This window comes from Acomys minous (genome assembly GCF_964271855.1).
Source record: "Acomys minous genome assembly, chromosome: 17".
In the NCBI taxonomy this organism is placed as follows: Eukaryota; Metazoa; Chordata; class Mammalia; order Rodentia; family Muridae; genus Acomys; species Acomys minous.
The window spans coordinates 58,448,557-58,469,686 of record NC_140500.1 but is presented as its reverse complement, the minus strand read 5'-3'; the positions used below and the strand labels follow the sequence as shown (position 1 = coordinate 58,469,686).

Here is a 21,130-nt window from a genome sequence, read left to right as displayed (position 1 = left end):
ACTCCCCGAGCATGGCCTGTTGTTTGGCTCTGGGTATCTGCATCTGTTTCCCTCTTCTGCTGGTTGAAGGCCCTCAGAAGACAGTTAAGCTAGGCTGCTGTCTGCAAGCATAGCAGAGTGTCAGTAGTGAGAGGAGTTGGCTCCTCCCATGGGGTGGGTCTCAGGCTGGGCCAGGCATTGGTTGGCCAATCCATCAATCTATACTCCATCTTCCTCCCGGCAATTCTAGTAGGCAGGACAAATTTGGGGTTGAAGGCTTTGTGGGTGGGTTGGTGTCCCTTTCCCTCCACTGGAAGTCCCCTCTGGTGTAGGAGGTGGCTATTTCAGGCTCCATATGCCCCATTGCTAGGAATCTCAGCTAGGGTCACCCCCGTAGACTGCTGGGAACCACCCCCTCAGTCACCTCCTAATGTACTCGCTCATAACAGAGTAGCCATCTCAGCATCCTAAGGTCAGCCCAAGGCCACCATACACTTCTCCTTAACCTGAGAAGGGAATGGGTGTCCTTGAGTGTCTATATGATGAGCTGTGGAAGGAGAAAGTCATTAGCGTTAGGGAGCAGGTGGAAAGGGAAGCACGCTCTCCACCCCTAATGGGTGCCTGTCAGTGTCCACATCCCACTAACAGACAACACCTTGGAGCCTGTTGCTTTAGATGGTACATGTCACCCAATCATGTGTTTGAACATTGGGCCCCAGCATTGGCACAGTGTGGGGAGGGTGTGGACCTTAGGGAGTGGGGCCTTACAGGAGGAAGTGGGTCCTAGGCAGCAAGGAAAAATGGGTACAACTAACTGGCTCAGGTCCCTACTTGCGGGCTACCTTTAAGGCAGAAACTGAGGAGATCAGTGTGGTTGGTGCGGAGACATGGTTGGTTCTTTTCTTGCCATGACATCACAAGGAGCCATTGTGAGGAATGATGGATACCTGGCTATAAATAGAACTCACTGGGGCCAGGTTTTGTCCTTTAACTGTGGTAGCTGTGGGTAGATTGTATGGACGGTTGGAGAGTTGGCAATCGCTATACTTCTGAGCTCCACTAGGACTTCTAGAGCCTTGAACCTCAGCAGAGTGAGTTTCCTTGGGAGGCTGTTGGTTATCTGGCTTTTGCTTTTATTTCCTCATTTCTTGGTTTCAGGTTTGATTGTGGTTACTTTTGTTTTTGTTTACAATCTCCCATTTTTATTCTTGTAATCTTTATCTCAATCCACTTTGATTTTCTTTCACTATCACAATTTAAAAACATGTATTAGAGTGTATTAACTAACAACATGCGCAATCTCACAGGGACATTTCCACACATATAAAGAAGAAGGTTGAACACATTCCCCTGATCTCATTGCCTGCTGCCTGCCCTTCCAAGTCCCTCAAGGATTCCCTTTTCTGTTCATCTTTTTACTTTCCAAGTAGAGTCCAAGTCATGTGGACTCCTGTTCAGAGGACTGACAGACACACTGGATGGTCTCATAAGGAAGGGAGCCAATGTGTCCCTGTTTTAGCAGAAAGCAGCCTCCGAGCTGTTTGCCTTAGGATCTTCCTGGTAGTTCAGAAGCCAGGACGCCATGCAAGGGCTGGAGACAAGAGTCAGATCCCATTCTCTTCAGCGTAGTAATGGAAGAAGGCAACTGAAAAGACTTCAAGGTCATAATAAATGTGGATCTAGAAAGAGCCTGTTCTCTGAGAAAGGACAGGACTTCCCCGGTGAGACTTACCATAGCCTGTGCCGCCAACCTCCTCTGTCGCCCTCCTTCCTGTAGCTGTCCTTTCATGGGATAACTTCTATCTTATGGAGGGCGATTATAACATGAAGCTAGTGTGTTCTCAGGGCCAGGAAATTGGGGAGATGAATTGGAAGTAAAGGATCAAGCCTTCACTCTTGAGTTCTGCTGGCCAAACAGCTCAAAAAAAGTGTCTAGGCACAAAAGTTGGGGTGTGTGTGTGTGTGTGTGTGTGTGTGTGTGTGTGTGTGTGTGTGTGTGTCCTACCAAGGCTATCCTGGAACTTCAATCCCAATGCTACAATATTAAGAATTGAGGTCCTGCTTCTCCTTGACCATGCAGGAACATACAAAGCACTGGATAGAGCTCTAAAGCAGGCATGTTACACACTCGATCAGCTGGGTTCTGGATCTTGCCTCCCCAACATCCAGATACATGGGCCATCAATTTCTGTTGTATTGAAGTGACAGAACTAAGGCAATTTGTCTGAGAGCAGAAGGGCCAGGATATGGCTCCATCTCCACATCTGTTGTCTACAGAGTTCTCTGGCTGATGGGTGTTTTCATGGTTATTTTGAACATCCCTGCTCACTGTCTTCTGGTATCCTGGGCTTTGGTAGAAGTCTCAGGCCTAATGGGGATCATGTGATGAATAATAACATCATCTTTCTCTCAGCCCCACAGAGGTTAGTCCCAGGCCCTGGGGTAGCATGAGAAACAGTATTTTGTCACAACTCCGAGTATAGCCAGGAGCTACCACCCATCAGCACACACATCAATCTGAGTTTAGAGAAAGTGAAACGGAATACTTTGAGCGTAGACATGATGATCGTAGACAACGTGGTCGTGAAGGCCGGGGTCCAAGTGAAAGGCAAAACACTGTCCATTTACTAAGAGGAGATATCAGAGCTCATAACTGAAGAGGGCCAATGATCTGGAGCCTGTTGCCAATCCTGTGATTCCTCAATGGATTGTTAAAGTGAAAAGGGTGCTTCTTAAAGTCTGGCTGTCAAAACTCTCACAAAGGACCAAGTGTTGGAAAGTTGTTACCCCAAGGTGGCACCATTTGGGGGAAATGTGGGCCTTGGTCAGTGGGCCTGGCAGGAAGAATTGGGTCCTTGGGCAACACTGGGGGCAGCCATTTGAGTGAAACCAGCTTCCTCAGGGCCCTACTGCCCCACTGCCCAAGACCAGCCTTCCTGTCTTGGGTCCAGAAAGTTAGGAAATCTGGGGGTTGGGGGATGTGCCCAGCCCTCCTCGGTCCATTTCTTGCACTCACCTCACAAAGAGCCATTGTGAGGAATGATAGGCACTGCCCACTGAAGGCTCTGGCTGAGGCTGCCTCCTGTCTTCCACAGCAGAAGGTGGTGAGGAGTTGGCGAGAGACTGGACTTCTGCGCTGCTGAGGGCTGTTCCTTGCACTTTCAGAAGCTGACAGGAATTCCTCGTAGTGAGTATCTCTCTTCTCTTTTCTAAGGTAAAGAACATTTGACTGTTTTTAGTTTATGTGAATGAGTATTTTGTCTTCATGGATGTCTGTGCACCACTTGCCTGGTATCTTCCCTGGAGCTCAGAAGAGGGAGTCAGATTTCCAGCACCTGGAAGGACAGGTGTTTGTGAGCCACCATGTGCTTGTTGGGCATCGAACCTGGGTTCTCTGGAAGAGCTGGCAGTGGTCTCAAGTGCTAAATCATCTCCCATCTGTTTTTTCTTCTTTTTTTCCCCCTTTAGTTTTTCGGGACAAGGTTTCTCTGTATCCTGGCCATCTGGACTCACTCTGTAGAGCAGGCTGGCCTCGACCTCACAGAGATCCACCTGCCTCTGCCTCCCGAGGGGTGAGATGAAGGAATATGCCCTCACTGGCTTGTGCCATGGGTTTGAATTCTTACCTCACTCTTTATCATTATTTACTTTATTGTGGTCTATTTCCCTTCATATTCTAAGCCTTTTCCAGGCATGGAATAACTGTACCATATAAGCAATTGAGTTATGACAAACACAGGAACACCTGCAATGCCCTTTGCTCACACTAATCACGTGACAAACCGTGCTGTGGTGCTTTCTTCTCCCACTTCCTCCTCCACATTCACAGTAGCCCCTTCTATCTTCAGGACCGCTTCCTTCCCCCAAATTCCACATATGAGGAAAAAAACGAGGAACAGTTACTTTCTCTGTAAAGCAATCTGCTGTGTTAGGTCCATAGATCCCACACTTTTGTCCTTCCCTATGGCTGCCCAGGACTGTGGGATGCTTGCCCCTGATTCTGTTCCTATTCTCTGTTGTTTGTCTGTCTGGGCATGCAGAGCACTCCTTCACAGGATGCTGTGAGCATATCTGCTCCATAAAGGATGGCATACTTTGATGTTGTTGATTTAGGAGAAATATTATGCACAACTAAGGATTTTCTCATCCATGTTCATTGTGAAGTAGCATTTTATTTTATTTTATTTTATTTTATTTTATTTTATTTTTTTGGCTAGGCTTTTGGTTTTTTTCCCCCCTCTTTATGGCATGAAGATTTGGGAACTGTTAAGTTCCTTTCTCCTTTGTGGAATTTTAGGAGGTCTGACATTGTTCTTCAAGGGCCTGGAATGGTCCAACGAAATTTGCCTGGTCCTGTGCTATCTAATGAAGATTCGTTTTCATAAACAGTTCAATCTTCTTACCTTCTCCTTGCACTTTAATGTCTTCTCTAGGTGAAATTATATCTAGTAATTTCTCCATTTCATCTGCATTATCGAATTCATGAAAGGGACACCCTGGGTTTTAAAAATCGTATTTATTTAGGAGTGATGTGGTCTGGAGAGATGGTCCAGCACTTAGGAGCATGTAATCTTCTTGGAGAGAACCTAGTCCTACACCCAGCACTCCCATGCCAGATCATAACTACCTGTAGTTACACTTCCAGGCCCACTTCTAACCTTCATGTTTATATAAATCAAGTTATAAAGAATTGTATCACTATATTAAGTGACATGTAGTACCTGTGATTGCACTTGTGTGTGTGTGTGTGTGTGTGTGTGTGTGTGTGTGTGTGTGTTTGTGTGTGTGGGCACCCGTGTATGAGTCTCCTAGGAGACCAGAGATCTAGGATGCCTTAGAGTTGGAATTAGGGCAGTTAGAAGCACCTGACATTGGTCCTGAGAACCAAATCCAAGGCCTCTGCGGGAGTAGCACAGCTTCTGGGCTGCAGAGCAAACTGCCTAGGCCTGACTCGCTGGGTTTCTGGGTGTCTGTTTCTTATCAATTCCTCTTGAATCTGACTTTACCAGTGCCTTATTTCCCAGGGTGTGTTGAGCTCAGGGTCCTTTCCAATAAGCAGCTCTCAGTTTCTAGGGTCCTTTGTTTTGTCCTTGCAGTGTGCAGTTGATCCCTATCAACCCGATCTATGGCGGGCTTTGCTGTCTGCTGCTTTGAACATGCTCTGTCCCTGTCGTCCTAGGCATTCTGAGTGCCTCTTAGGTCATCTGAAATGTTTGCGACACTTTTCCCTCTTCCCCGACCCCCGTTTTATTTTCATTTTTGCCTTTTGGATCTAGAAATCATAGTTATAAACATCTCCCTGGGCCCCATTTTGACTGTTTCAACTTTCTCATTGCAAGTTTGGTTCTAGCCGTATCAAGGAGGGCCTGATAAAGCAGGGAATGGAGGCCTGCAACTCCACGGAAAAGACCTTTATGAGAGATTATAAAATGATCACAACCCTGGGACAAGGGCATTTTGCCAAGGTCAAACTGGCCATACACCATGACACAAGGACCTGTGTGGCCGTAAAAATTCTTAGAAATACCAGGAAGACAGCACCTCTCATTGCAAATGAAATCAGCACTATGAAATTGATTTCGCATCCAAATATTGTAAAGCTGTTGCATGTCGTCCAGACGCAAAAGACCACCTACCTTGTGATGGAGGTTGCCGTACTGGGAGAGCTGATGGAGCACATCCTCCTCCGGGGGTCTTTAGAGGAGAGCGAGGCGTGGAGACTCTTTTCGCAGATACTGCAGGCGGTTCAGCACTGCCAAGACAATTACATTTGCCATAGAGACATAACAGCCAAGAACGTTCTCATCGACAGCAGGGGGAATGCCAAGCTGAGCGATTTCGGCCTGGCCCGTCACATCAGTCCTGGACAGAAGCTTCTGGGGTTCTGCGGCACTCCAGTCTACTGCGCTCCGGAACTCTTTGGAGTGGAGGAATATGACCCATTCCCCACCGACATATGGAGCTTAGGGGTTCTGCTCTTCCTCATGGTGGCTGGGTGCTTTCCCTTTGAAGATAGCTCTTTCGAAATCTTGAGGGTGCAGGTCAGCTCTGCCATGTTCACCGTTCCTCGGCATGTTTCAAGATATATTTACAATGTCATTGTCCACCTGCTCGTGGTCGATCCCGCCAGGAGGCCCACCATCGACCAAATCATGGGGTGCTTCATGCTCAGGGGCAGAGAGGCTCACAGTCTCCTGGGCACCACAAGCCCGAGGACTGGCGGGCCTTTGAGAGATACGTTGTATGAGCCTGAAGAAGGCATCCAGTCTAGAGGAGACCAAGAACAACACATTGAGGTGATTGCAACTTGCCCGATACTGCAACCCCAGTCACCTGGGGAACACTGTTGCCACCATCAGGCCAACCCCATGAAACCCAGGCAGCCAGGCACTGTCTATCAAGGGGGAGATCTTCACACTGTCCCAGGTTTCCTAAGGAGAGCTACTGAGCCTGAGCCTGGCCCATCTAAGGCCCAGGAGAAAAAGGAGGAGAATTATTCCAGGCAGGGTGGCAGAAGCCATACCATACCTGCCACCCTGTGCTCCCAGCCAAAGAGGACCCACCATCGCCATGTATCCCACCTGGGCTGCTCTGTGACTAATTCCCAAATAAAGGAGAATTTGTCACACTCCATGATTGGCTTATGTGGAAGCCTGAACGCAAGTTCCCAGGCCTCGCTATGTCTAAAAACCAACTCTGGTAGACCAGACCAGAATGAGTCTATAGCTCACACAGAGAACTGTATGCCCTCCTGCAGTATCCGCGAGAAACTCTGCGACATGATAGAAGATGCCAGTACAAAAGTCTCACCTGCCTCCTCTGGGGTCAAATGGCTGAACATGACCTGCATGGAGTCAAAAACCCTCACACAGGAAGATAATATCAAGTGGGAATCATACTTTACCTGTGAAGAGGCCCCGAAGCAGGAGCAGGAATCGTACACCCCCTGTGAGGAGGCCCCGAAACAGGAACAGGAATTATATACCACCTGTGAAGAGGCCCCCAAGCAGGAGCAGGAATCATATACCACCTGTGAGGAGGCCCCCAAGGAGGAGCAGGAATTATATACCACCTGTGAAGAGGCCCCCAAGAAGGAACAGGAATTATATACCACCTGTGAAGAGGCCCCCATGGAGGAACAGGCCATCACTCCCAAAGGTGTTATGACCACGAAAGAGGCATTCAAGCAGGTAGAGGCCTTCATTGAGGAAAGGATAGTCTGCCTGGAAAAGGACATCCTCCAGGGAAGGAACACCATCCAAGATGAGATCATCACCCATGAAGAGACCATAACGGAGGAAGAGGTCATCACTCATGGCCAGCCTCAGGATAGCGAGGCAGCTTCCTCCAGGCCCCGGCGTCGCCGCTGGAAAAGGGTGAAGAAGACAATCGTGAATGGCCTCAGGCGGCTGTGCTGCTGTTTGCCCCCTACTGAGAGAAGGCATGCCTCTTCTAAGAATAGGACTCCAGAGGAAAAAGATCGTGGAGTCACCCACAGAACCAGGTGGGTGCCTTCATTCATTTCATGTTCTCCATACCTTTTCCTACCTGGCCTCTGGGACACATGAAGACTGTGCCCACTTGTCCACTTAATCATTGGTTATTCAGAAAGACCAATCCCATAGAAACCCATCAAGTGTGACCTCAGGCTTGTTGAGCAGAAAGTGGACAGCACAGATGCTGACCAAAGCAGGGAGAGGAGGAGGCGGGGACATGGCCACAGGAAGCAAAGGTTCCTTGGAGAGGCGGTGGGGTGCTGCAGGGCCAGTGCAGTAAGTCCTGTGTGTTTCTAAGTCACTAAGAGTCTCCTACCCATGTCTTTCTGCTTTGAAGTCCTGAAGAGGACAAGCCCCAGCTCCATGGCTTGTGAGCCATGGGTTAGGGATCGGCCTGGCTGAGATTCGGAACGCCCTGCGGGGAAGCCAGGCCAGATGTGCAGGAGCCAGTGTGCTCAGGGATCCCGGATGCACAGGGAGAGCTGTCCACCCCAGCGCAGATCTGTGCAGGTAAAATCCCCAGCAGCAGGAGTTGGCTTGCCACTGGGTCTTGCCCAGAGAGGAGGATGGGGTGCAGAGGTACCCTAAAGCTGTATGTGCAACATTACCCCTTGCCTTGTCCCTGACTCTTTGTAAAAGTCAGGGATTTCCCTAGGGTAGTGACTTGTCCTTTGCTCCCTGTTTCTTGGCAGGAAACATGATCTTTTCCACCAGGTGAGACTTCTCTCCCCACACAGGTAGTTCCTAGTCAGCCTGTCCCACCTGCCCAAGATGGGTTTCCAGGTTGAGGATGAGGCCTACCAGGGCCCCTATGGGACTCCTTTAGAGGGCAGCCTCACGCTGTCCTTTAGCCAGAGACTCCCACACACCCCTAAGCCATTACAGGTTTCATTGAGTCCTCGGACGCGACTCAGAAGGAAGCTTGGGAAATTCACAGCTGTGGAGTGACATCAAGGGCACTTGTGCCCTCTCTTGCCATCAAGTCTGTCCTCTAGTTCCTCACATCCTGCCTCTCTGTGCTTGCTCCTTCAGGACCACCAGTCACACTGGAAACTCCATCCCACACTCACCAACACGTGCCACAGCATGAAGCTGTGGGAGAGGTTGTCACCAGGGTTGAACTAGAGACCCTTGTGACGGAGCAGGACCCTGCTGTGAGCCCTGCCTCACACCAGCTTCAGGGCTCCACCTGGAGCCTGCAATCAGCTGGACAAATGCACAAAGTTGCTTGAATTTCTTGAGACTTGGCAGGTTGCATAGGATTGCACAGGTAAGCAACACTGCACAGCCTTTGAGAGAGCTCTGGAAAGCCTTCCCTGTCCATCCCACTGTCACATTGGCCAGATTTTATCTTCTGTGCCGTTCTCCCTAGCCAGTGCTGGAATTGGTCACTGTGGGAGTGACAAAGAAGTCTGTGTAACTGACATGGATGGTGCATCTGTCAAAGTGTCCCAGGGCAACAAGGGTCCTGGCATAGTTGTCCTATGGGGTTTTCTAGATTCAACATGTCCAGATAGTGTTCCTACTGTGAAAACCCAACCATGTTTCTAATCTGCTCTGTCCTCTGAGTGATGCAAAGCTCACAGGATGGATATTTCACTAGCCTAATCAGAGAAGAGAGGGGTATCTTACTACACTCTGGGGTGGGGATTGCACCTCAGGGTCTCATGCTTCCCAACCCACCATGCACACCTATGGGAAGTCCATTCCACAGGATTCTTTGCTGGCCTCAGCCACTGGACCAGGATGAGCTTCTCACCCAAAATCCAGGGGAACATCTAGGAGACTCCTTCAGCCTGGAAGGAGAGCTGGCCAGGCATCTCGATCCCCTAAAACAACTGGACTGCTCCCTGCCCTCCGTGCACAGAATATGGAGCGTCCTGGTCAGTCTGTCTCTGTTTCTGTCTCTTCGTGTACATAAGCAACTTCCTGGCATATCTCAGCTGCTCTAGCATTTCTTTCTTTTTTGCATTTTCTTTTCTTTTCTTTTCTTTTTTTTAGATGTATTTATTATGTCTACACTGGCCTACCTGCATGTACACATGCAGGCCAGAGGAGGGCATCATCACATTATAGATGGTGGTAACCACTATGTGGTTGCTGAGAATTGAACTCAGCACCTCAGGAAGAGCACTCGGTCCTCCTAGCCTCTGAGCCATCTCTTTAGCCCTTCTTTCCTTCCTTCTTTCCTTCCTTCTTTATCATTTTCTTTCTTTTTCTTTTTTTGTTTTTGGGTTTTTGAGGCAGTGTTTCTCTGTGTAGGGCTGGCTGTCCTGGAACTCCCTCTGTAGATCAGACTGGCATTAAACTCAGAGACCAGCCTGCCTCTGCCTCCTGAGTGCTAGCATTAAAGGCTTGCACCACCATTGGCCAGCAAGCTCCACTTTCTTAAACAGGACCCAAAGGGAATACCCTAACACTGAAGATGACCTTAAGTGACGAACCCACAATGCAAACAGAAAATACAAATCACAAGTGGTAGAAATAGACACACAAAATTAAAACATAATGCATTGAATAACTCACTCTGAATAACAGACTCACAGATGCCAGCGACAAGAACACATTCCACCTACAAGAGATCCAAGTGGGCTTCTATTCCTTGACAGTGCTGCTAAGGTGTCACGTGCACATTTCCCTTTTCCTTTCTGACATTGGTTCTTTCTCCTTCCTTAGGAAGAACAGTATTACTGGGAATTGTTTTCTTTACTGGTTTTAAGTTTCACACAGTCTCAATCAATAACTTGGGCTGAAATGACATCAATGTAGACCAGGCTGGCTTTTCCTTCCTGAGGACCCTGCTCCCTCAGTTTCCCCTTAGGAGCACTGGAACACTGTCAGCATTTGGCTTTCAGTCAGGGTCTCATAGCTCAGGCACTCCACCTTGTAGCCAAAGATGCTCTTGAGCAGGATCCTCATCTGCCTCTCTCTAATTTCCAATGGCAAACATTCCAGATTTCAACCACTCTGTCCTGTCAAGCATGAAAAGCTCAAGGCCAGTGTAGGCAAGAATAAGTCCAGGCTGAGTGGAATGTAGAAAAATATGCAAATTATAAATATTTGGAAGCATCCGATCTGGACCCCGGGGTGAGGGAGATGTAGGTAAAGTGGAAGAGTGCAAGGAAAGGACCTTGTGAAAAGCTGACATGCCAGCATCCTTGTCTTCTTAGGCCTGCTAGTGAAGAGAGGTAGATGTGGAAGCTTGCAGCCTGAGGTGACTAAGATACACTGTCTCAAAAAATATGGTGAGAAAGCATTTGATGAATATTCCTGGCCTAGGTGTGTGCTCAGTGTGAGGATACACACACACACACACACACACACACACACACACACACACACACACCTCACCTCTGTGGTCATGCCTGGACCATGCACAAATACACATATTCCTTTTAAAGTTTTCTAACCTGGCCTTACCCTTTCCTTCTCACTAATGTCTATACTTTATATTCATTTCCCTTTTTTCTTTTTTTGTCAAACCACATAACTTGGTTCCCAAGGTGACCTGTCATTACCTTCCAGTGAGATAGCCTTTTCTTCCCCTTCAGTTGAATTTACTCCAGTATTCTGTGTACAATCCAGGCTGCCAAGGGCTGCTGATCCTCCTGCCTTCAGCCTACTGATCCTCAGAGATATAACTGTGTTCCTAGCCTTTTTGATTGTTTTTTTTAATCATCTATGTAGTTGTGGATGACCTTGAATTTTTAACTCTTATGTCTTCAGCTATCAAATGTAGGGGTTACAGGATTTACCCACCAAGCCTTGTTTCTTGGTCCTGGGGAACAAAGCCAGGCCTTCCTGCACACTGGACAAGAGCTGTCCCAGCTAGTAGTCTGACTACTCCTGTAGCTCAGGCTAGCCTGGGGCTTCCTATGGAGCTGAGGAAGACCGCGAATTCTTGATCCTCCTGCTTCTATATTCCTTCTATGGAATTACAGCTCTGCTCCACTGGCCTTGTGTTTTCATTCTTTTTTATTTTCTTCCTTCCTTCCTTCTTCTTCTTCTTCATTTGGTTTTTGCTGTTGTTGTTGTTGTTGTTGTCGTTTCTTCAAGACAGGGGTTCTCTGTGTAGCCTTGACTGTCCTGAACTCTCTTTGTAGACCAGGCTGGCCTCGAACTCAGAGCTATCTGCCGGTCTCTGCCTCCCAAGTAGCAGGATTAAAGGCATGTGCCACCACTGCCCGGCCTCTTTCTTCCTTTCTAGATTACCTGTTTTTTCCTACTTGGAGTATTACGAAGCACTACAAATATGAGGTCTAGCCAGACTTCCCTCTTCCGAAGATTGTGAGCTGTGAGCTTGATGGGAAGAAGGGAAAGAGGCTTTCCCAGTGCCATGTCCTATCAAGAAATCTCAGGTCGGTGTGCCCCGTTTTCAGGACTATGTCCTTTGTGTGTTCTGACTAGCAGCCCTTAAGTTAATCTCATTGGATTCCTCTATGTAGCAGCATCGGAGAGAAAAGAAGGCAGAAGCCACTAAGAAGCCCTGACAAACCCAGGAAGACTGAGCATCCCCTCTGCTGTTTGAAGGTCTAGTCCCCTCAGCCCTTGGGCGATCACATCCCCTCACATTTAGCCAGTTCTAGGGAGGTGGTGGATATTTCTTAGGACTAGATGCTAGAGCTAGGGTGAAGCTGTATGCCTGGAATCCCAGGACTCTGGAGGCTTAGACAGGAGACTAGCCATAAGTTCAAGGTCAGCCTGGGCTATATAGGGAGCTGTAGTCTAGCTTTGATGGGAGTGTGAGACCCCTACTCTAAAACAACAAGTGAGCAACCGGCCTAGTGCTATAGCTCGGTGTGGTGTGCCTAGCATGCCGGAGGCCCTGGTTCTTTCTGGACCACCATAACACAAACTGAGGTGATGCATGCCCCAAATCCTGGAATTAGGGGCAGAGACAAGAGGATCAGGCAGTCGAGGTCATCTTCCAGCACAGAGTTTAAGGTCAGTCTAGGATGCATAGCACTCTATTGAAAAACAAGCACCAGCACCACCCAAATCTTAGAAATGAGTGACATAGTGGCTATGACAACCAGATGTTCTTTGTGGACCAAAGTCTTACAGGACGGAGAGAAGAAAACTGGGTGTCCAGATTTGCAATAATGCTTTCCTGGGCTCACGTCTGGAATTGGCCTGAGCATTGAGTTGTTCCCTACTGCTCAGAGGTGAGATGCTCAGTAGGTACCCCCTGCTTGTCCTGTGGGAGGCAGTGGGGAGCTGTACAGACAGTGTTCCCTGCTGGCCCTGTGGGAGGCAGTGGGAGCTGTGCAAACAGTGTTCCCTGCTGGCCCTGTGGGAGGCAGTGGGGAGCTGTGCAGACACTGCTCCCTGCTGGCCCTGTGGGAGGCAGTGGGGAGCTGTGCAGACAATGCTCCATGATGGCCTTGTGGGAGGCAGTGGGGAGCTGTGCAGACAGTACTCCCTGATGATCTTGTGGGAGGCAGTGGGGAGGAAGGTTTGCAGAGCATGGAGACCCCCACCTAGCCCAATAAGGAAGGCAGGAAAGCTGCTGGCCCAGCACCCTCTCACAAACCCTGAGGTGGTACCTCCCCCTGGGGCCTTTCTAGAGCAGCACTGTGTCAGTGCACCTGCTTTGCTGGAGTCCCTGCTTCAATTCATGACAACAAGAGGGGCTGGGGAGGAGCTTGTTCTGTTTCCCCATCTAATAGGATTTGTTGTCTTTCCTTCCTTCCTGTTTCTCATCCAGACCAATATGAAGGAAGATGGTTCCTTTCATACTTAGGCTGCCAGCGGCATGTCCCTGGAAGAAGATGCATTGATACTCTCTGCTGTCCCTGCCCCTGCTCTCCATAACGAGAGATGGCTGGGCTGCAAGTCATAGTGTGAACTCCACACCCTGGGTAAGATTTAGAAACACAGGCGGGCTGGGAGGATGACTCGGCCAGTCTGAACATCCCGTGCCGCCATCCCGTGTGATAGGTGAGTTAATTCTCCAGATTGTAAGGAGAAGAGCTGGCACGCTGCCTGAATGAAGCCTGTCACCCAGCACATGGAGATGGAGGTAGGTGCATCTCCTTTTTTACGTTTTTGTTGGTTTTTTTCAGACAGAGTTTCTCTAGTTAGCCTTGACTATCCTAGAATTCACGGTATAGACCAGGCTGTCCTAGAACTCACCAAGATGTCAATCTTCTGCCTCCTGATTGAAGGCACATGTCCCCACCACCTAGTCAGATAGGTGTGTCTCAACCTCCATGGTCTTGAGACTGTCTCTGCCCGAAACAGAAGGTGTAGAGAGCCTGGGAAGTGACATTTGAGACTGAACACATGTACCACACATGCTTAAATTTGAACACACATGTGCATGTATACCAAATCACACATGCATAAGCATACAAGTAAACACATAAGTACATGTGTCTGTATACACACTAGGCAAAAATAGTGATAAGTATGCATAAGTCAGTTCAAGCTCCAGGGAGCCCTTTGGAAGGCCTGACCTCCTTTCTGCATCATGGTGGTCAAGATGTAGGAGAATATGACATGCGGTTGTGGCCAAGGACACTAGGGTGCTCTGCTAAGGATGCTGGGTTGTTGACCGAGCCCACTAGGCCAAGCTTTCGGCAACCTTATTAATGCTCACTAGATTTAGTTTGTGGTCTGTCAAGGTGATCCCAGATTGTTAGCACTGAGTCACCTGGATGTCTTACCTCTCTGCAGCATGGGACCCGTCACCTGTCAGAAGCCAAGGCAGATGATCCTGGACAAAAGAGAACAGGACATACGGATGAGTTCTCCTGACAGTAACCAGTAACCCCGTGCCCCCAATGCCCAAATCTTTGCAAGATGTCTTTTATGTTGGAAATAAAATAACATTGGTAAATTGGCTTTTTGCAATTTTCATACAGGGTCTTTTATGTGCATCTCTGCGTTGGCTGGTCTGCTACTGTGTAGCCTGTGCCGGCCTGAAAGCTGAGGCAGTCTGCCTCAGTTTCCTCAGTGACTGGGATCATAGGTGTGCTATTTTAGTGAGAATTTTGGGTTCTGTAAATATCCAGTTATAAGAATATGTTTTTGTTTTAACCCCTTCTATGAGAAATGGGGCTGCCTCAGATTCTCCACAACCACTAGCTACAATCTCATTCTGTAGGAGGGGCATAATTGTTGGCATCTGTAGATACATTGCCTTTAGAGTTCTGGGTAGGTGAGAGGGGAAAACGGGGGAGCCCTAAGAGGGCTACTGGTGGCTGCTGCTTCCCCTGCAGCTGCTGGTCCCTGCTGTTCCTGCTGGATGGATTGCTAGACAGCTACATTGCTGATTGGAGATTTTGTAATGATGGAGATTGGACTTTCCCCAAGGAACTCGGTGCCCCTAATCAGCAGGAAGGAGTCTACAGAGATCTATGCCCCACCTCCATCTCTAACCTTTCTTGACTATCTAGTGTTTGTGAGGTTGGAAGGAATTGTGGTGGAGAAAGATAGTGGATACAAGAATCCAGTAAAGTAGCTCAGATGCCCTGTTACATAGTGCAGCTAGGCAAAATGGAAAGCTTGGTTTCTATTGCCACAAGGGAAGAAGCAATGACTATTCTGCTTCAAGACATCAGCAAAACCATTTATTGTGGCTCCTGATACTGGGTTCCTTCTTACTTTGCTCCCAGAGAGGATTTTCTATTTTCTCCTCTTCTTTTTCCTATATTCTGTTTCAAAAATTTTGGGGTAATGGTTGAGCAGGTTGTAAAAATTTAAGTGGATAGGAAGGGCATCTGAGAACCAAATATGAATGAAAAGGTTAAGCCAAAAGGAGACTCTATTCTCTCCTTTCTGAAAGGCTTGTAGAATTTTGTTATGCAACTGGAGAGGTTGGGGTTAGAAATGGAATCACTTGGATAAAGCCAAAAGCATCCAAAAAGAAAGAAATACAAAGCTCAGACTCGAGGACTGAGCAAGAAAGCAGGAGCTTCCAGCAGAATGAAATATTTAAACCTGGGTAGAAGGCAGATCTCAGATCCACATAGCACCACACATTTGTGGTTTCAATCTCCTGGGTCGGATGGGGGAGCAAGGAGGGTGGCCAAGAGGAGGGGGGAGGCCATGCATGGTGACAGGGTTAAAGAAAGCAGCCCATTTTGAGAGAAAAGGTTAATCTTGAGACAACTGCACTACCAGAGGACAGGTGGCCTGGGATTACAAACTCACCACCGGGGAGATCCAAGATGGCCGTACCCAGTGCACTTGGCTCCTGAGAAGCAGGCCAAAAGTGACTGCAAAGTGATTAAGAACTAGCAGTGCTAGTCTCTGGCCATTTGGCTATTCCTGTAGCCCAGGGGAAAGCTCCCGGGTTCACAGATGCTGGGTCCCAACCTCGGGCCACCCTATCTAAGGAAATGGTTGCAGACTCAGATGGATGGCTCTGTCGGCCTTCCCTGAAGAGACCAGCCAGACCTCAGAAGCATACAGATCTCGTCCCATAAGAACAGCTTCAGCTCAGAGACCATGGAGCAAGGGAGAGAGAGGCAGGGCTGCTGGTGCTGGTTGATTCACCAGTGAGAAGATGGCTGCTGGGTCCCTGAAGAGACCTGCTGGTCCTCAAAAGCACACAGACTAGACATTGGCATTCCAACCCCCTGACTGTGCATCTATTAGGAATACAGCCACCTGAGGAGAATGCAGGCTATTCCATAATATCCAGCAGCCTGTCCACAGCCTCACTCATCATCCCCAGGAGGGCTGTCCCAGGAACAACCAGACATTCCTAGCATAAGAACACAGACCACGAAAGAAAGGACAATATGGCACCTCCAGAATTCAGCTATCCCACTGCAAGCAGCCTAGGATACCCTAACAACTGCAATGAACAAAAATTGACTTAAATATATGCTTGTGTAGATGATAGAGGCATTGAAAGAGAAAATGGATAAATCCCTGTAACACAGGAATATACAACCAAACAGATAGAAACCCTTAATAAAGAGAAAATGAGCGAATTGTTCAAATATAGGAAAATACAAAGAAGTGAAGTAAATGAATAAAATGGTTCAATACCTGAAAATGGAAGTGGAAACAATAATAAGAACATAAACAGGACATTCTGGAGATGGAAAACTTAGGGGAGATAATAGAAACTACAGAGGTAAGCATGGCCAACAGAATACAAGAACTAGAGGAAAGGGTGTAGACAGTACAGTCAAAGAAGTTGGTACATTTGTCAAAGAAAATGTTAAATCTAAAATATCCCTGCCACAAAACATCCAGGAAATCAAGAAACTATGAAAAGATCAAACATAAGAAAAATAGCAATAGAAGATTCCCAGCTCTAAGGCCCAGAAAATATTTTCAACAAAATCATAGAAGAAAAATTTCCCAACCAAAGAGATCCATATAAACACAGAACACTAAATAGATTAGACCAGAAAACAAAATCCTCGTACCGCATAATCAAACACTAAATGTACAGAGCAAAGAAAAAAGTAGTAAAAGATGCAGGGGAAATTCCATGTAAGGGTTAAAGGCAAAGCTATTAGAATCAGCCCTGACTTCTCAACTTTAAATTCCAGAAGGGCATGGGCAGACACCTTGCAGACCCTAAGAGACTAGAGATGTCAACTCAGACTACTGTACCCAGCAAAATTTCCAATCACCATAGACAAAGAAAAAATAGTCCATGATAAAATCAAATTTAAGCAATATCTATGCACAAACCCACCATTGCAAAAGATACTAGAAGAAAAACAACTACACCCAAGAAAATGTAGGAAACAAATAATGTCACTGCAATAAAACCAAAAGAAGAGAAACAGACAAATACACTACAGCCACCAACATCAAAATAACAGGTCATTATTGACTCAAAATTAAAAATTTTAAAAGGAAGCAGATATACCGATTGATATTCAGTGGCATAAGAAAAAAGTAGATGGGGTCAACCTCAGGAATGGCTAGATATAGAACCTGAAGTTATGCATTAAACATTCTCTGTCTGTCTGCCTCCCTCCATCCCTCTGTCCACCCCCCCTCTTACACACACACGCACACACACACACACACACACACACACACACACACACACACACACATTATGGCTTCTAGTTTTGCTTTAGTTTTCTGACACAGCCGTCACCATGGAAGTCTGCGTGGCTTGGAACTTGCTTACAGGTTCTTCACCACAGCAGACAAGACTTTTTTGAGTGATCTTCCTCTCTAAGGCAGACTGGCCCCAGGAAGCCCCCAGCTTATGAGTTAGTCACCCTTGTGAACTGGAGAGGCATCTCTGCCCCAGTTTCAGTTCACAGCTCTAGAAGGAAAATCCAGTTAGCCTGGTTGGAACTGTGAGCCCAATGCTTGGACTGTGACCACAGGCGAGAGTTGTTAGCTAAGTGGGGGCCCATCGTTCTTGACCAGGGAAGGGAGAATAGGTACTCTACCTTTCAGAGAGCAGGTCTGGGAAAAATGGAGGGTGGGTGTCATCAGCAAAAGTAGTGAATCCTGATGTCACGGACATCTACCGTCAACCCTGTGCTCTGTGCCTGTGCCTCGTTCCTGTAGGTATGGAGGAGACATATTTGGGAGTTATTGGATTTGTAGGGGCTGGGTAATCATGGGAATCATGGGAATCATGAGAACCATGAAGTCTCCCTGGACTCTGCTCTTTCAATGGTACCATCTTTGTGAAGAGGATGACCAAAGCGCTTGGCACACTGTGGATGCTGTTGTGACCAGTTCTTTAGTCTCAGCTACAACAGTTATAACTCAGTTGTAACAGCACAGCTCAAACATACCATAATTGCCTTCTTGACCACTGAAATGGGCCGATGCTCAGGAGGTTTTGAAGATGAAGGACACACTCAGTTCTGTGGTCCCCTTGGCTTTAATACAATGGCTTTTTATATCTACATAACCCTCTTCTCCTCCTCATCTCCCTCCACCTCCTCTTTCCTTTAAGATAGGGCCTCATGGGACATGCACTGACTTGCACTCTTGTTGTAACAGAGGATGACCTTGAATTTCTGATTTTCCTGCCTCCACTTCCCCAAGCAATGGCATTATAGGTGCTCATCGCCATGCCCGCCTTAATCCACTTTTCTCAAGCTCTCCAGGGTCTGTATATATTTGTTACTTTGTCTCCCTGTGTCATTGTAGAGGAGGGGACTCTACTGCAAGTTTTCTCTACTGGAGAAGAAATCTCCAGGAAGTCATGGCACAAAAGTAGTAAAAAGAAAAAGGGGAAAAAAGAGAAGAAAAGAAAGAAAGAAAAAGATAAAACAATTGGCAGCATGGGGTGCTGTAGAGAAATCCTAGTAGATCAAGGACAAATGGGATGCTTTTGAACTTAGACCCTGCGCAGGCTCAGCATCTTACTAGGTGTCTCAAGCTCCCTTGAGCCAGGTTGCCTGGCTGTTGGCTGGGCTCAGGGTGAACCATGGCTGCCTCACAGGCCATCTTGCCTCAGCTCGAGTAATCTCCCCTGCGCAGGAGTCAATTGGCAGCACAGGCTCTAGGGGAGTCCTGTTGGATTCTCGGTTCTGTCTGGGTCTCCGGAAGCAAGGAGCTGACATCAGATGCAGCATGTGGCGCAAGGCACAGCACAGGGGCATCAAGGGGCACACTGTGGGTGGTTCAGGGACAGTATCAAATCATTCCAGATTTCTCTCTCATTCAAATAAGAAAACAGTAGTATAGCTCCAGGGATGTCAACAGCAAGAACTAAGTCAAAAACACAATCTTCGAATGGTGTCGTAAAATGGGCTTGGACCTGAGGTCCCGTGTGGGTCCCAGGTGCTCACAGCACCCTCTCCTCTCCTCTCCTCCCCTGTGTGTGTGTGTGTGTGTGTGTGTGTGTGAGAGAGAGAGAGAGAGAGAGAGAGAGAGAGAGAGAGAGAGAGAGAGAGAGATAGGAGAGAGAGAGGAGTAGAGAGAGAGCACACAAATTAGGGGAGAGATCAAATTAGTGGACTTTTGAGAAGCACAGAATTTTCACACAGTGTCTTACTTTTCATATTGCTAAAACATCTGACAAAAATAAGCGAAACGGGTTTGTTTTGGCTCAGAGCTCTAGACTGCCATGGCAGGGAGTCACAGAGCAGGGGCTGGGCTCACAGTGTGCCTACAGCCATGGGGGCAGCCAGCAGGCAAGAGTGATGACTGCCTGGGCCCAGCTCCTTCCTCCTTATGCAGTCCCAGGGTCTCCCCTCTCTTTACCTAACAGGATAATGCCCCACAGACACACCCAGGGGCTACCTCCTCCTCCTCCTCCTCCTCCTCCTCCTCCTCCTCCTCCTCCTCCTCCTTCTTTCTTTTTCTTTTTGAGACATGGTTTTACTCTGTAGATTTCAATGTCACAACACTCCCTATGTAGCCCAGACTGGATATGAACTCACAGAGATCCACGTGCTTCTGCTCTGAGTGCTGGCATTAAAAAGGCCTGTGCCACCACGCCAAACTTAAACAAATTAATTGTTGCTAGGATTTATCTCAGATGTAGGACACTGCCTAATAAGCATGAAGTCCTGAGTTCAATCTTTTGTAGTACAAGAGAGTGAGAAAGAAAAAGAGAAAGAGACGTGGGAGGATTCACTTAAAATGTTTAAAATAAAGACAGGACTAGAAGGTACTTAATTTGGTAGAGTCTTACCTACCCAGGATGCATAAACACATGGACGCAGTTCCCGTCACCACAGAAACTGGGTGTCTTAGTCAATGTTCTATTGCTGTGGAGACCTCTTGAACACAGCAACTCTTCTAAAAAAGAAAAAAAACAATTAATTGGTCCTTGCCTATAGTTTAAGGGGTGTAGCCCATCATTAGGGTGGGGAGCATGGCTGTATGCATACAGTCATGTTACTGAAGAAGTAGCTGAGTTCTACATCCTTGAAAACAGAGTCTGGGCTTAGAATGGGCTTTTTGAGACTCCAAGGCCATCCCAGTGCAACTCACTCCCTGAGGCCTAAGCACTCAAAGAGATGAGGCTCTGGGGCCCATTCTCCTCCACACCACCACACTGTGGATGCTGCCACAAGCCTTAAGCCCAGGATTCAGGAGGTAGGGGAGGAGGATTAGGAGTTCAAAGACACCCTCCACTCTGTATGAAGCCAAAGGCCAGCCTGAGCTCCATGTGGCTAAATGCATAAAGAGATAGGTGATAGGTACAGTCCTAGATACATAGACAAATGATGTTTTACATATTTGTAGAAATTATAAAATAAATATCTGACTCTATAGCCCAAGCTGACACAAATTCATAAGGAACTCCCTGCTTCTGCCAAATATGTGCCACTACATTGTCTTTCTTAAATACACTAGCATTTGTTTATTCTCTGACAAGTTCATACATATAAGCCATGGGTCTTGATAACATGCACTCCCAACTACCTCGTTGCCCCCCAGGCATTTCCAGCCTGCCCCCTTCCACCCTTCCCATCCTCTCCTTTTCCCTTTTGTGGATAACCTACAGTGCCCACTTCATGCTGCCTATTGCAATGTCCACCTGTATATACTGTTGGCTTGATCGTGTGTGGGTTAGTACAGCTTCAGGGAGTTCAGTTCCATGGCCCTGTCATGTCGGGTAGGCAGCATTTCCCAGCACCTCTCCCCGCTCTCCTGCTCTGACATTTATTAGTGTGGCGAATGAAAATGTAAGTTGGAGGGAACTTGTATTTCACTTTAAAGTTTCCACTGCTCCAACAGGCAGCAATGTCAGA

The 21,130-nt window shown here is 47.6% G+C and overlaps 3 long non-coding RNA genes across 3 annotated transcripts in view; 1 reads left to right on the top strand and 2 right to left on the bottom strand.

The window, feature by feature from the left end:
- The window catches only part of LOC311587927, an 85,673-nt gene that overhangs the window by 24,391 nt on the left and 40,152 nt on the right, over window positions 1-21,130 (bottom strand). The gene's annotated exons all lie outside the window — the stretch shown is intronic.
- Window positions 6,054-17,967, bottom strand: LOC311587930. Its single transcript, XR_014776018.1, has 3 exons — window positions 17,858-17,967; window positions 14,144-14,193; window positions 6,054-6,246 (listed from the first exon to the last, which is right to left on the bottom strand). It is a non-coding gene; the product is annotated as an uncharacterized lncRNA (long non-coding RNA).
- LOC311587928 lies at window positions 12,885-14,304 on the top strand. Its single transcript, XR_014776016.1, has 3 exons — window positions 12,885-13,336; window positions 13,416-13,497; window positions 14,154-14,304. It is a non-coding gene; the product is annotated as an uncharacterized lncRNA (long non-coding RNA).